The sequence below is a fragment of the Dromiciops gliroides genome, chromosome 3, assembly GCF_019393635.1.
Source record: "Dromiciops gliroides isolate mDroGli1 chromosome 3, mDroGli1.pri, whole genome shotgun sequence".
Lineage (NCBI taxonomy): Eukaryota > Metazoa > Chordata > Mammalia > Microbiotheria > Microbiotheriidae > Dromiciops > Dromiciops gliroides.
This window is the reverse complement of record NC_057863.1, coordinates 560,069,818-560,083,532: the sequence shown is the minus strand read 5'-3', so window position 1 is coordinate 560,083,532 and position 13,715 is coordinate 560,069,818. Positions and strand designations below refer to the sequence as shown.

Sequence of the window (13,715 nt, the reverse complement as noted above, 5' to 3'; positions counted from 1 at the left end):
CCACTTCATATTTATAAGGGATGTTACATAAGTCATACCTATATAGTATTATGGTTTTCCCTACTTTCTTCAATTTAAGCCTGAATTTTGCAATAAAATCTCCATGATCTGAGCCACAGTCAGCTCCAGGTCTTGTTTTAACTGACTGTATAGAGGTTCTCCACCTTTGACTACAAAGTATATAATTACTCTGATTTCAACATTGACCATCTGGTCCATGTATAGAGTTGCCTCTTGGGTTGCCGGAAGAGTGTTTGCTCTGACCATTGAGTTATCTTGACAAAGCTCTATTATTTTCTGCCCTGCTAAATTTTGTACTCTAAGACCAAATTTGTCTGTTATTCCAGTTATCTTTTGATTTCCCAATTTAGCATCCCAATCTCGTCTGGTGAATGTGACATCTTTTTTGGCTATTATTTCTAGAAGATGTTATAGATCTTCATAGAACTGTCCAACTTTGGCCTCTTCTACATCAGTGATTGGAGCATAAACTTGTATTATTGTGATGTTTAACGATTTGCCTTGGATTTGAACAGATAGCATTAGGTCATTTTTTGAGATTCTACCCTAGTACTGCTTTTCTCACCCTTTTATTGACTATGAGGGCTACCCCATTTCTTCTAGTTGATTCTTGCCCATAGTAGTACATGTAGTGATCATTAGAATCAAATTCACCCCTTCCTTCCTATGTAAATTCACTGACACCCAAAATATTGATCTTTAACCTTTCTATTTCCTGTTTGACCACATCCTAGCGTAGCTTGGTTCATAGATCTTACATTCCAGGTTCCTCTGCAATATTGGTCTTTATAGCATCATACTTTCCATTTGTTACCAGACACATCTGCAGCTGAGCTCTCCTTTGGCTTTGTCCCAGCCATTTCATTCTTTCTGGAGCTACTAGCTCTTTTCCAGTAATGTGTTGAGCATCTCCTGACCTGAGGGGTTCATCTTCTGATGTGGCATCTTTTATTTTGATACCATTCATGAGGTTTTCTTGGCAAAGATACTGGAGTGTTTTGCCATTTATTTTTCCAGTGGATCACCTTTTGTCAGAACTCTCCATTATGACTTGTCTATCTTGAGTAACCTTTCACAGCATAGCTCATAGTTTCATTGAGCTATGCAAGTGCCTCCACCATGACAAGGCAGTGTTCCAGGAACTGGGGTGAGGTGGGGTGGAATCTTACTGTCCTTTTAATGTCCATGCATGATTCTTGAATGATTCTTGAACAGCAGGGCCCTTCAATTCCCAGGCTTATTTTGAAGCCATTCTACTGTGTCCTAAGGCCAAAGCCCTGAGTTTGCACAATGGGGAGGATTGTATTTAAAAAATGCTATCTTTTTTCTGGCACCTAGTGAGATCTCATTCATAGCTCTTAGTTTCTCTCTCAGAGGGATCCGAGGGCTGATAATGAGATAGTGGGATTCTACCTGTCTTGGCTTGCCTTCTGTTGAACTTCAAGTATTGAGAACCCATTTCTCTTATGACCTTTTCACAAGACTTTTGGCCTTCTAGGAAATAGGAAGAATTGTCCTTTCTCCTGTTATCCAGTATGATTTGTATTCATTAATATTTGTCTTTAAAATTGATTATTTCAAATATTTTTTATAAATTCAGGAAGTTGATTAGATCTAGCTGTCTTCTTATGGAAAGGATAGGTACTCACCTGATTACCTATACTTTTAGACTACCCTTCCATCGTATCATGTAGTTACTATTCTCTCTGCCCCTTTGCTATTTTATTTCCTGTCAACATTTTACCCAAAGACATTGTATTTTATAAATTATTGGGGGGCTATCTATTTCTAGCTAAATTATTGGGGAACTAGGCTAGGGTTTCTAAAATGTTGCCCCTTATAAATTAATGACTATTGTGCCCATTTTTGACAGTAAGCATTTATTCTTAAAGTATATTAAATACTAGAAGAGCATTGACCGTGTGATAGTTAACCCACGTGAAACTCCACTCCCCCCCACCTCTTGCCCCAAACACCATATTTCTAAGAGAGAAAGAACATGGACTCAAGCCCTACATTACCTGAAGAAGAAAGCATTCACCAACCCACCAACCCACCATGGGTTCAGACCAAAAGTGACTTCCAAGATGGTCCTGGCTAAGAACCTCCTCTGATCTTGAATGTTATCCTCTTTTGATAGAGGTGTGTCTCTATACACTGATCAAAGGGTAATTTGTCAGCCTCATTCAATTCCATTGATTGACTTGACTTGAGGGTGGTCCATATTAAAATGAGCTCTACAGTGATGACATCAGGGTCAGGGTCTAGTGGAAAGACAGACCCCCCTGAAGGCAAAGGCACATTCAAATAGGTGTGATTTTAATCTCTTTACTTCAGTCTCATCTCTATTGTACCTTTAGGCTGGCTCTGAAAGAGACCAGCTAAAGTTCCTGAGCTAAACTTTCAAGTGTGTGTGTGGGGGGTATTTCTCCCAAAAAACCCATTATTAATAATTATTTTTTAAAACATGGAGAGATCAGTTCCTAGCTTTTGGCAGAGCATGGTGTCCTTCATCCCAGTAGTTTTAGATTAAACAAATACTTGTATCTAGAATGGTATCCCAGTTCCAGTAATTCTGTGAAGAGGTAGTGAAATGTCTGAAGAAGCCAGTCTTCTACTCCTGTTCCATTCCCTTCACTTTGGTCTCTTGCTTACTGTGGGAATTTTAGCCTTTGATCCCTCTGTCATTTGAGAAGGAAGAACTGAGTCACATATATGACCTCAAGGGATATACCACTAAGGGTGAAAATTGAGTTCTTTAGAATTTTCCTCAAGGATTTTCACCTAATCGATGGTTTTCCTTTAGTTTCCATTATAATGAGTATAGAATGATGTAGGGGATTGAAGGTTGGCCTTGAAGGCAAGAGGAACACCTGGATTCAAATCTTTCATCTGACACTTAAGGACTGTGTAAAACTGGGAATATAAATTGAAGAGAAAGTGCTGACCTGAAATATTTCTTCTCTCCCTCTTAAAATTTTTTTTAATAATCAAGTATTCTGTTTCCTTTGTCTCTTTTCTCAACCCACCAAAAAGCAAAAAGAAAAAAAAGAAAGAACCTTCATATAACAACAATAGTTAGCATTTATATAGAATTTTAAGGTTTGTAAAGAGCATGGCAAATATTATCTCGTGTGATCTCACAACAATCCTAGGAGGTAGATGCTATTAATAAAACCCCATTTTATAGAAGAGACTGAGGCAGTCAGTGATTAAGTGACTTGCCCTACATGCCTTTGCCTTAAGTAATTAAGAGTCATAAAGCCAGTAAGCTGTTTGAGGCAGGATCTGAACTGTCTTTCCTGACTCCAGGCCCATTCTTTCACCTAGTTGCTTTATGTGTTACATAAGCCCAGTGTATAGAACACTGGTCTGAGAACCAGGAAGACTCATCCTCCTGAGTTCAAATCTAGCCTCAGACACTTATTAGCTGTATGACCTTGGACAAGTCATTTTACCCTGTTTGCCTCAGTTTCCTCATCTGTACATTGAGTTGGAGAAGAAAATGTCAAACTACTCCAGTATTTTTCCCAAGAAAATCCCAAATCGGGTCACAGAAAGTTGAACATGACTAAAATACAACAATAATTACATAAGCACAGTCAAGAACATGAATTCTTTTACTTCTCTATACCAATGAAATCACAGTCCCTATCCTTCTCCCTCCTGGATCATGATTCAGAGGACTTCAATAAAATCCTACATTTGAAACTACCTGTGAGGCCTTGGACAAATCACTTTCCTTGACTGTAAAACAATGGGGTCAGACTAGATAACCTCTGAGGTCCCTTTCAGTTCTATATCTATGATTTTAGGGTCGAAATTTAATTATAATAATGAGTGTCACCTAGAATATTTTCAGACTTGCCCATCAGATACCTTGTCTCATTTGAGTCTCACAATAACCCTATGTGGTGAGTACCAATTTATGTATTATCATCTTCATTTTACACGAACCTGAGACCTAAAGAAGTTCAGGGGCTTGAACCTTTAAGTTCCAGATATAGGATTCCAATCCAATTCTTGCCCAACTTCAAACCTAGTATTCCCTTTTTACAATGCCATGCCAATCTGCATGAACCCTTGGCTTGTTCTGATGGCTTTCTGGTTTGCCCTACTATTTGGTCTGCTGTTCATTATTAATTGATTTTGTTCTCCTCCCTGCTTATACAGAGAGCTAGACTTGGACTTGGGAGGTCCTGTTCTCACACTCCAGGTCAAGAGATGGTTCCTTGACTTCTTTCAAGTCTCAGCTCCTACTTCTTCCCTCTGAGCTCACCTTTCATCTACCATATACACACATACTTATGTACCTACATCTCTCTCTCTCTCTCTCTCTCTCTCTCTCTCTCTCTCTCTATATATATATATATATATATATATATATATATATATATATATATATATATATACACATACATGGGTGAATCAATAATTTAATAGTCAATAAATCCTTTTGGGATTGGATTGAACTGAATTTAAAAGGGAAGACTCTTCCACCATAAGAGGATAAGACCTATATAAATAACTCTAAATATGAGTTATGGTATGTTAAATGCCTGGTGAGCCACATGGAAATTTTGAGGACTGAGAACTCACCTCTGATTGAGTTTTTCCATTTGTAGAGATTTATGATTCTTATTCTTCCTTCATGCTCTTTAGCCATTGTGTGCATATGACAAAAAACGAAACAACAAACAACAACAACACACAACAGCTCACATTTTTGTAGGACTCTAAGGTTTATAGCCTTCTTTCTTATACTAAATACACTTCTGTGAAGCAGGAAGTGTAAATGTAATTATCAACCCTTTTGACAGATGAAGAAACTGAAGCTCAGGAATGCAAAGTAATTTGTGAAAGATCACATAGCCAGTAAGTGTTGGAGGCAGGATTTGAATGAACCTCTGTCTCCTGATGCTGGGTCCAGGTAATAAATCCACTATACCAGGCTGCCTTGAACACTTCTAAAGGTGCTTCCTGCCTCTTCTGGTTTCTCTTTGAATAGACATTGAGTCATTTGTTCTCTCTTGTGTCCCAGTTTTACCCATTTTGGTGACTAATCTGTGACCCACATCTACAAGGCTATCTATGTAAACATCCACTGTACAAATTTCACATTACTCTATGACTCTCTGGTGTTTGGTGACAAAATGCTACAATTCCTTAGAGAGGGGATGTCTGCAGAAAAATATAACAAGCTTTTGGGACTCACTTCAATTCCTATTGCTGACTGAACATGTACCTGCCATAGAACCCAGGGGAAGAGAAATGTTTCCATCATCTTTTCAGTGTGAGAGACAAGAAGAACAGATGGTCTCAGGAAGTGGCCAATCAGGGATGTCCATGTGATGATGGGATGGAATGGGGAATTGGATGTAGAACCATGGGACCTGAGGCAAGTCCTGCCTCTTATTGACTGTATCTGTGACCTTTGTCAAATCATTTCCTGTCTAACCTCTAGCCCCTGCTCAGTAACGATTCTGCCAAAACAACTGTCTCCTTTGCAAGATCTCCTCCCCTCTCCTTGGTGACTCCTTCATCTCTCACGTCTTCAGCGATCATTTCTATGCAGAAGGTTTTCAGACCTACATCATCAACCTTCTCTCCTGATCTCCAATATTGCCTGTCCATCTACCTGTTATACTGTGATGCCAGGATGTTTCACAGGCCTTTCAAACTCTACTTGTCATCTGTGTGACCTTGGACAAGTCACTTAATGTTATTTGTTGTCAGTTTCCTTATCTGTAAAATGAAGAGATTCCTTCTGGCTCTAAAGGTGTGATCTGTGATCTTTTGCCTTTATCTTTTCCCCTAAATCCATCCCTCCTCTTGCCCATTTCTGTTAAGAGTACTGTCATTCTTCCAGTCACTAACTCTTATTCTTTTTTCAGGCTTACTTTACCCCCCAGCAACCCTATCCAATCATATGTCTTGTTGATTATAATTCCATAAAACCTGTACCATTTGTATAATTTTCTCCACTCATAACACAAACTTTCTCATTCAGGCCCTTGTTTCTTCTCACCTAAACTATATTGTAAGAACCTCCTAATTTCTGTTTCTGACTCATGTCTCTCTCCTCTACTTCATCCTCCATGCAGTTCCCAAACTGATATTGCTAAAACACAGGTCTAATCAAGGGTTTGTAGGTAAATCTTTAACAATCTATTCTCAAAGACATGTATGGACAACACATTTTAAGTTTAATCTGTGTTATTAATATTTTTTCCATTGTTTTCTTAAATCTAGACAATTAAAATGATAAATCAAGCCCTTATGTGGAATATTGGCTGATCTGTGAGGTATAAACGATCACATTGGAAATTTAACAACCGGCTCCCCTGAGCTTTGAGGTATAGATGCTTACACTAAAAATTTAACAATCAGCTCTCCTGAGCTATTCTGAGCTGACTCCAGCATGATTCTGAGTTTGGCCACTTTGCTCCCTTGATCAAGAAGCTGCAAAGACTCCGGATTAAAATGCAAATTCCAGTATCTGATACATAAAGCGCTTTTTAATTGGATTCCAGCCTATCTTTTTCAGGTCACTAAGAAATAATTTCCACATATATATGCACACACATATATACACATACACATACACACATACATACACTTACACACTCATACACACACATACACATACACTTACACACACATATTGTTTATGTCCTATCCAAACTGGCCTCTTGCTGTTCTGTGTATTCTACATTCTGTTTATTTACCACTTGGCTGTTTCTCCTGCCTGGAATACATTCTGTCCTTACTTTTACCTTTTGGAACCAATGGTTTACTTCAAGGCTTACTTTAAGTGCTCCCTTCAAATGTTTTTTTTCTGTTTATTTTAGGTATTAGAATCTCTCAAATGAATTCACTTTATATTTACTTAATATATAATTTGTATCTATTTAACTAAGAAACTTTAGCACAGAGGTTACTCAAGGGCAGGAATTGTCTCATTTTTCTATGTTTATCTCCATTGACTAGTTGTCTCGCACATAGTAGGTGCCTAATCATTTTTTCCGATTGATTTAAACTCCTTGAACCTAATTTTCATCTATAAAAGGGGAGTAACAATACTTCTACCATCTATCTCATAGAAAAATAATTTTGTAAACTGAACCAAAAGAGAAATGTGAATTGTTTTTTGTGGGGCAAGAGGAGAAGGGAGAAGATGATGGCAATACTAGTGATGTAAATGCTATATAGGGGAAAAACTCTACTCCAAGGGAAAATTTTTGTTATTGTTCAGTCATGTCCAACTCTTTGTGTGATACTAGCTGTCACCCTAGGCAAGTCACTTAATCTTGTTTGCCTTGATTTCCTCATCTGTAAAATGGAGCTGGAGAAGGAAATACCAAGAAAACCCCAAATTGGGTCACAAAGAGTTGGACATGACTGAACAACAACAAAGCAATGAGGGTTAAGTGACTATAAAAGGGGAGTAACAATACTTCTACCATCTATCTCATAGAAAAATAATTTTGTAAACTGAACCAAAAGAGAAATATGAATTGTTTTTGTGGGGCAAGAGGAGAAGGGAGAAGATGTAACTAGAAAGCTAGGGGTCAGGTTATGTAAGGTTTTAAAAGCTAAACATAGAACTCTGTATTTTAGCCTAGAGGCAATGGGAAGCCACTTGAATTGGTTGAGTAGGAGAATCGCATGGTTAGATCTGTGTTTAAGGAAAATTACTTTGGCAACAGTGTGTAGGATGTCCTGAAGTGGGGAGAGATTTGAGGCAAGGAGACCAATTAGGAGGCAGTGACAATAATGGAGGTGAGAGGTGATGAGATGAGGGCCTGGACTAAGGTGATGAGAGCTGTGTGAGAGGATAGAAGGGATCAGATTCAAGAGATCTTGTGAAGGTGGCAATGTCAAGGTTTGGTGACAGATTGGTTATGTGTGCTGAGGGAGGATGAGTCCAGGATGATGTGGAGGTTACAAATGATGTTCTTGACAGAAATAGAGAAGTTTGGGAAGCAGGGAGGTTTAGGTGGAATCTGATGAGTTCATCTTTGGGGATTCTGGGTTTGAGATGTTTCTGGAACATATCATTTGAAATGCCTAATAAGTAATTGGGGGCAAATATCTATATTGTCTGTCTCTCTGACTTTCTCTCCCTGCGTTTGTTTCTCTCTCTCTCTCTCTCTCTCTCTCTCTCTCCCTCCTTTCCTCCTTTATGACTTATACATCTATATCTGCATATACATGTACATTAATATCTAAATCTACAGCCATCTGTCCCCATATGTCATCCATATAGATATATCTGTATTTATTGGTACATATCTATACATATGTATATAAGTAAATGTACATGTGTATTTAAATCTGTGAATCATCTCCATAGAGAGAGAGACAGAGAGACAGAGACTGAGAGAGATAGAGAGAGAGAGAATGAGAGGGATGGTAGAGGAAGTACAACTTGAAGAGAGATGAGACTAGGCTGACCTAAGCATCCTTCTTGAATGCAGTTTCTGGGAGGAGCTGTCCAATCAGGGAAAGAGGCTGCTGGAGTGGAGGATAATGCTAATGTATGAATTTCAAGGTCAGAGTGAGCTTCAGATTGAAGAGTTGGGGCATCAGAAAGGGAGTCCTGAGTGCAGCCTAGAGATGATTTTCCACAATTACATAGCCTAGGAAGGACTAAAGCTAGGGGCTAAGTCCTCTAACTTTACCATGACACCTCCTCACTGGATAACTCACACGAATATATTTGAGGTTTTTAAAAAGCACTTTTCTCCAAACAGTTGTGGAGTTCTCTATAAAGGCAGGGGTCTTGGTAGAAAGCATGCCAGTGCATGGACTTACAGGCACTTCTCTCCACTTATTTCTTCCCCTTTCTCTTTCATGGTCCAGGAAACATCCAAGGAAATCTATTCACCTTCTTTTCTCTTCCCACTATCTTAGCAAACATAAGGTAAGATTATATGCAGAAACAGAGACTAGAATTGTCATAGGAAACTGGGCTGACTGGAAGAAGAATGAAGCCTGTTTGATGTTCAGTCATTTCCAACTCTTTGTGACCCCTTTTGGGGTTTTCTTGGCAGAGATATTAACGTGGTTTGCCATTTCCTTCTCCAGCTCATTTTAAGGATGAGGAAACTGAAGCCGACAGAGTTAAGCTACTTGCCCAGGGTCACACAGCTCATAAATGTCTGAGGCTAGATTTGAACTCAAGTTTTCCTGACTCAAGACCTGGTGCTGTATCCATTGGGCCACCAAACTGCCCTGGCCAAAGCCTCTTAAATTGGTCCTGTTGTCACAATTAGTTTGTTAGAGAGTTAAATAGGACACAGCAGCCCACTGTCCATTTCCCTTCTGTACCTTGGCAAATGGCCCTGCATCCCCTGTGGTTCCCTGAAAACAAAGCAATATGTTGAGTAGGAGTTTATAGGATCATAGATTTAGAGCTGAAAGGTTCCTCAGATGTTTAGGATGCTACTTGGCAGATAAGTGACTTGCCCAAGGTCACTGAAGTAATAGGTAGCAGAGTTGTTATTTGAACCCAAATCTTCTTTAAAATCAGTTTTCTTTTTGCTTTGCTGTACTGCCTATGTGCCAGGCACTGTGTATTTTACAAATGAATGTGTATGAAGTTGCAAGCCGTGAATCAGTAGGAGTTCAAGTGATAAAGCCTCCAGTTCCCAAGAGTGCCTCATTGTACTTTGTTGCCAGGCAAAGCACTGATAGAGCTGGTTGGCTTGGATAATACCCTCCCCCATATTCCATTCTCATCTTCTCAGCTCTTGACTTCCCTTTTTTCTGGTGACCCTTCAGAAGTATTGCATGCAGCCTGAAACAGCATGAATTGGGAACAATAACATCATATCTCATATGTAATAGCACTTCACAAAACATTCTCACATACTGTTCATTATCTCATTTGATGCAACTCTAGTGAGGAGGCAGCAAGTATTTTTTCCACTGTTTTAAAGATGAGGAAACTGAGATCCAAAGAAACAAGGTGAGCTGGTGAAAAGAATATGGGATTTGGAGTCAGAATTTCTGGGTTCAAATTTCAGTTCTATTACCCGTTATCTGTGTGATTTCAGTCAAGTCACTTTATATCTTGAAGCCTTAGTTCAAGATTTATCTATATCCCTTTTCCCAACCATGCTTGATGTATGATCGACTCACCCCCCCCTTTTTCTGGTCATACTTTTCTTGAATGACAGCCCTTCCCACATTTCATTCCATCCTCCACTTAGCTGCCAGAGAGATATTTCTAATGCACTGATCTGAGCATATCACTCCCTAAGGGATGAGTAAAAGGTAGGCAAAGAGCCAAAAGATAGGATTAAGAAATTCATAGTGAGTGGGGGAATAGAAGCTTAGGCATGTCACTAATGACATTGAGAAGCTCCCTGTTACCCTTAGGATCAACTGCACACTTCTCTGTTGGCAATTTAAGTCCTCCACAACTTGCCCCAACCTGCCTTTCCGGATTCATTGTATATCACTCCTCTGCAAATCCCTTTACTCTCAAGTAGGAGTTCTTAACCTGGGGTTCATGAACTTTTGGTTTTAAAAAAAATATTTTGATAATTGCATTTCAAAATGATTGGTTTTCTTTGTAATCTTATGTGTTTTATTTTCTGCATTTAAAAACATTATTCTGATAAGAGTTTCACCAAATTGCTAAAGGGGTCCACAGGACTCAAAAAGTTAAAAACTCCTATTCTTGAGTTAGTGCTCTTTCCATTGAATCACAGGGAAAGTGTTTGTTGTTGTTGTTGTTGTACTATTTGGGAGAATCAGGAATTGCTGAATGAAGGAGGTGACAATTGAGTTGTCCTTTACAGGATAGGTAAAAGATAGACAAAGAGTCAAAAGGTAGGATTAAAACATGCCTGATGTGTGGGCAATATAAGTTTAGCATGTCACTTAAGATGACTTGTGTGTGAGAGGCATTATTAAGGACTTATATTAATGATTATAAGATAAACTGGTCATGAGCAACAACAAACTGACTGCCTAAGGGGTGTAAAAGAAAAAGAAGGCTCTGTACAGCACTGTGGGTAGATTCTCTATGGAGGAATTATAGAGATGGACAAGAATTTCCTAGGAGGAGAAGGCAGGAAGAAGTAGTGATTAATTGTGGTGAAGGTTATGGGCAGGTAGGTGGAACAGTAGATAGAAGGCTGAATCTGGAATCAGGAAGACCCAAGTTAAATCCAAACTTTGAAAGTTACTACCTATATGACCCTGGGTAAGTCACTAAAGTTCTGACTGCCCCAGTTTCCTCATCTGTAAAATGGAGATGATAATAGCATCTATCTCTAAGGGTTATTGTGAGAATCAAATGAGATAATATTTGTAAAGCAGTTTACAAACCTTAATTTTTCTGTCTTATTTTATGGTATTCATTTGATCCTAGATTTTTATAATATGTTAGTCAGGCTGTCACAGGGATTGTGAGTAGAATTCTCCAAAACAATTCACTTCTGAGGTTGGGGAAAACTCCACTGGTAACAATATTAACATAAGTATGAAATTCATTCACATATGGAAGTCTTCATAGCATATCCATGACACTTCCCTCCTCTTCCCATGTCCCCCAGTCTCTATCTCTGGGCTTGGGACTGGCTCTCTCATACCATCTATACTCCTACTAGATTTTTGAAGTGGTTTCCGAAAGCGATGACCACAATGCTACAACTCACTTTAGGGTCCTGCTTAGAGGTGTGCTGGAATCATCTTAGACTAGTTTGTGAGAGCCAATTGTTAAATTTTCACTGTGAACATTTACACCTTAGAAATTGTCAAATGATGCAAATCAGGGCTTGACTTTTTGTATTGTTGATTGTTTAGACTTAAGAGAGTGATATAAAAAAAGTTAATAAAGCCAATTAAATTTAAAAGTTTGTCACATACAATTTTTTTCCCCCTGAGAACCAGTCATTAGATATTTACCAACTCACAACTGGTACTATTACTCATGACTGTAGTCCCTGTGCCCCACTGGTTTGTTAACCATTTAAACAAGTCAAGCAATATAATATCTGTAAATCTTTAAAAATTCTATTATATAATATTCTATCATATCATATCTCATATTTGTTATTTTATTAAATTATTAAATTATACATTTATATTTTTATATTTTAAATAAAATTAATCTTTTGTTTTTATATAATTTAAAATTTCCCATTTTCCCCTTCTCAAGAGCTATCCTTTAGAAATTTTTTAAAAGAAAAAGAGGGGGCAGCTAGGTGGCACAGTGGATAGAGCACTAGCCCTGGAGTCAGGAGGACCTGAGTTCAAATCTGGCCTCAGACACTTGACACTTACTAGCTGCGTGACTCTGGGCAAGTCACTTAACCCCAACTGCCTCACCAAAATAAAAGAAAAAAGAAAAAGAGGAAGAAGAGATAGTAATTCAGCAAAACTGAGCAATATATTAAATTACAAAATTATTGTAATTTCAAATTATTGTAAATTACAGAATTATATAAAAACTTACAAAAATGATATTATATATAATGTTTCACATTTATGTAACCCCTACCTCTGGAAATGAGTGTGTGTGGTGGGAAGTATCTTTTCATATTTCTTCCTTGAGGCCAAATTTATTCTTTATAATTTCACATCATTAATTTTCACTTGTTTTGTGGTTTGTTCTTTCCATGTTGTAGTCACTGTGTATATATTATTTTCCTGTTTCTCCTTACTTCATTTTGCCTCATTTTATGTAAGACTTTCTATGCTTCTCTGTATTCATCTTATTGGTCATTTTTTAAAAATACAGCACAAGGATATTTAATTACATTCTTTTACCTCAGTTAACTTAGTCCTTTCACAATCAGTGAACATCTATTTGTTCTCAGGTCTTTGCTAATGCAAAAAGTGCTGCTATAAATATTTTTGGAAACCGTTACCTCTTAACCATGAGACATTTACAGAAAAAGATAAAGGCAAAATTAATCATAACAATCCCCTCCTAAACCTGGGTCGTGTTCTCCCAGAAATGCATACAATGTTTTTGAGGGAGAATAAGCACAAACCTATAGGAACCATAGCCTTGTAACTCCAGTCACTCAGTTATTGAGTTAATCAGATTAGCAGTTGAAATAGTCACCCAAGGAACCTAATCATGCAGCTGCATGCAGAGTAGCTACTCAATAAATACCAATTTATTGATTAAAAAAAGGCATGTAGGGGCAGCTAGGTGGAGCAGTGGATAGAGCACTGGCCCTGGAGTCAGGAGTACCTGAGTTCAAATCCGGCCTCAGACACTTAACACTTACTAGCTGTGTGACCCTGGGCAAGTCACTTAATCCCAATTGCCTCACTAAAAAAAAAAAAAAAAAAAAAAGGCATGTAGTCGAATAATGTCAGGTGGGAAAGCCTTAGCTCATTTGTTTCTGATTACGTTTTGCAGTTCATTAACATTATGATGGCGGGTGGTTCACCAACAGCTCACTTGCTATTGGTCATGTAGTAAGACTCTGTAGAACAGAGTTCTCAAAAACAGGCCCACATGCAACACTCCTGAGTATAAATGTAATTCAGAAATATTTCACAAAATAAATACAATACAATGGGACCTGTGGTCTTCTAAATGAATGTGATGATTCTAAGTGAATAAGATATCTAAGTGGTATAGTGGATAAAGTGCTAGACTGGGAGTCAGGAGGCCCTGAGTTCAAATTTGACCTCACTTACTAGCTATGTGATCCTCGGCA

The 13,715-nt window shown here is 38.2% G+C and overlaps 1 protein-coding gene across 1 annotated transcript in view; it reads left to right on the top strand.

The window, feature by feature from the left end:
- The window catches only part of DLG2 (discs large MAGUK scaffold protein 2), a 2,692,860-nt gene that overhangs the window by 478,239 nt on the left and 2,200,906 nt on the right, over positions 1-13,715 (top strand). The gene's annotated exons all lie outside the window — the stretch shown is intronic.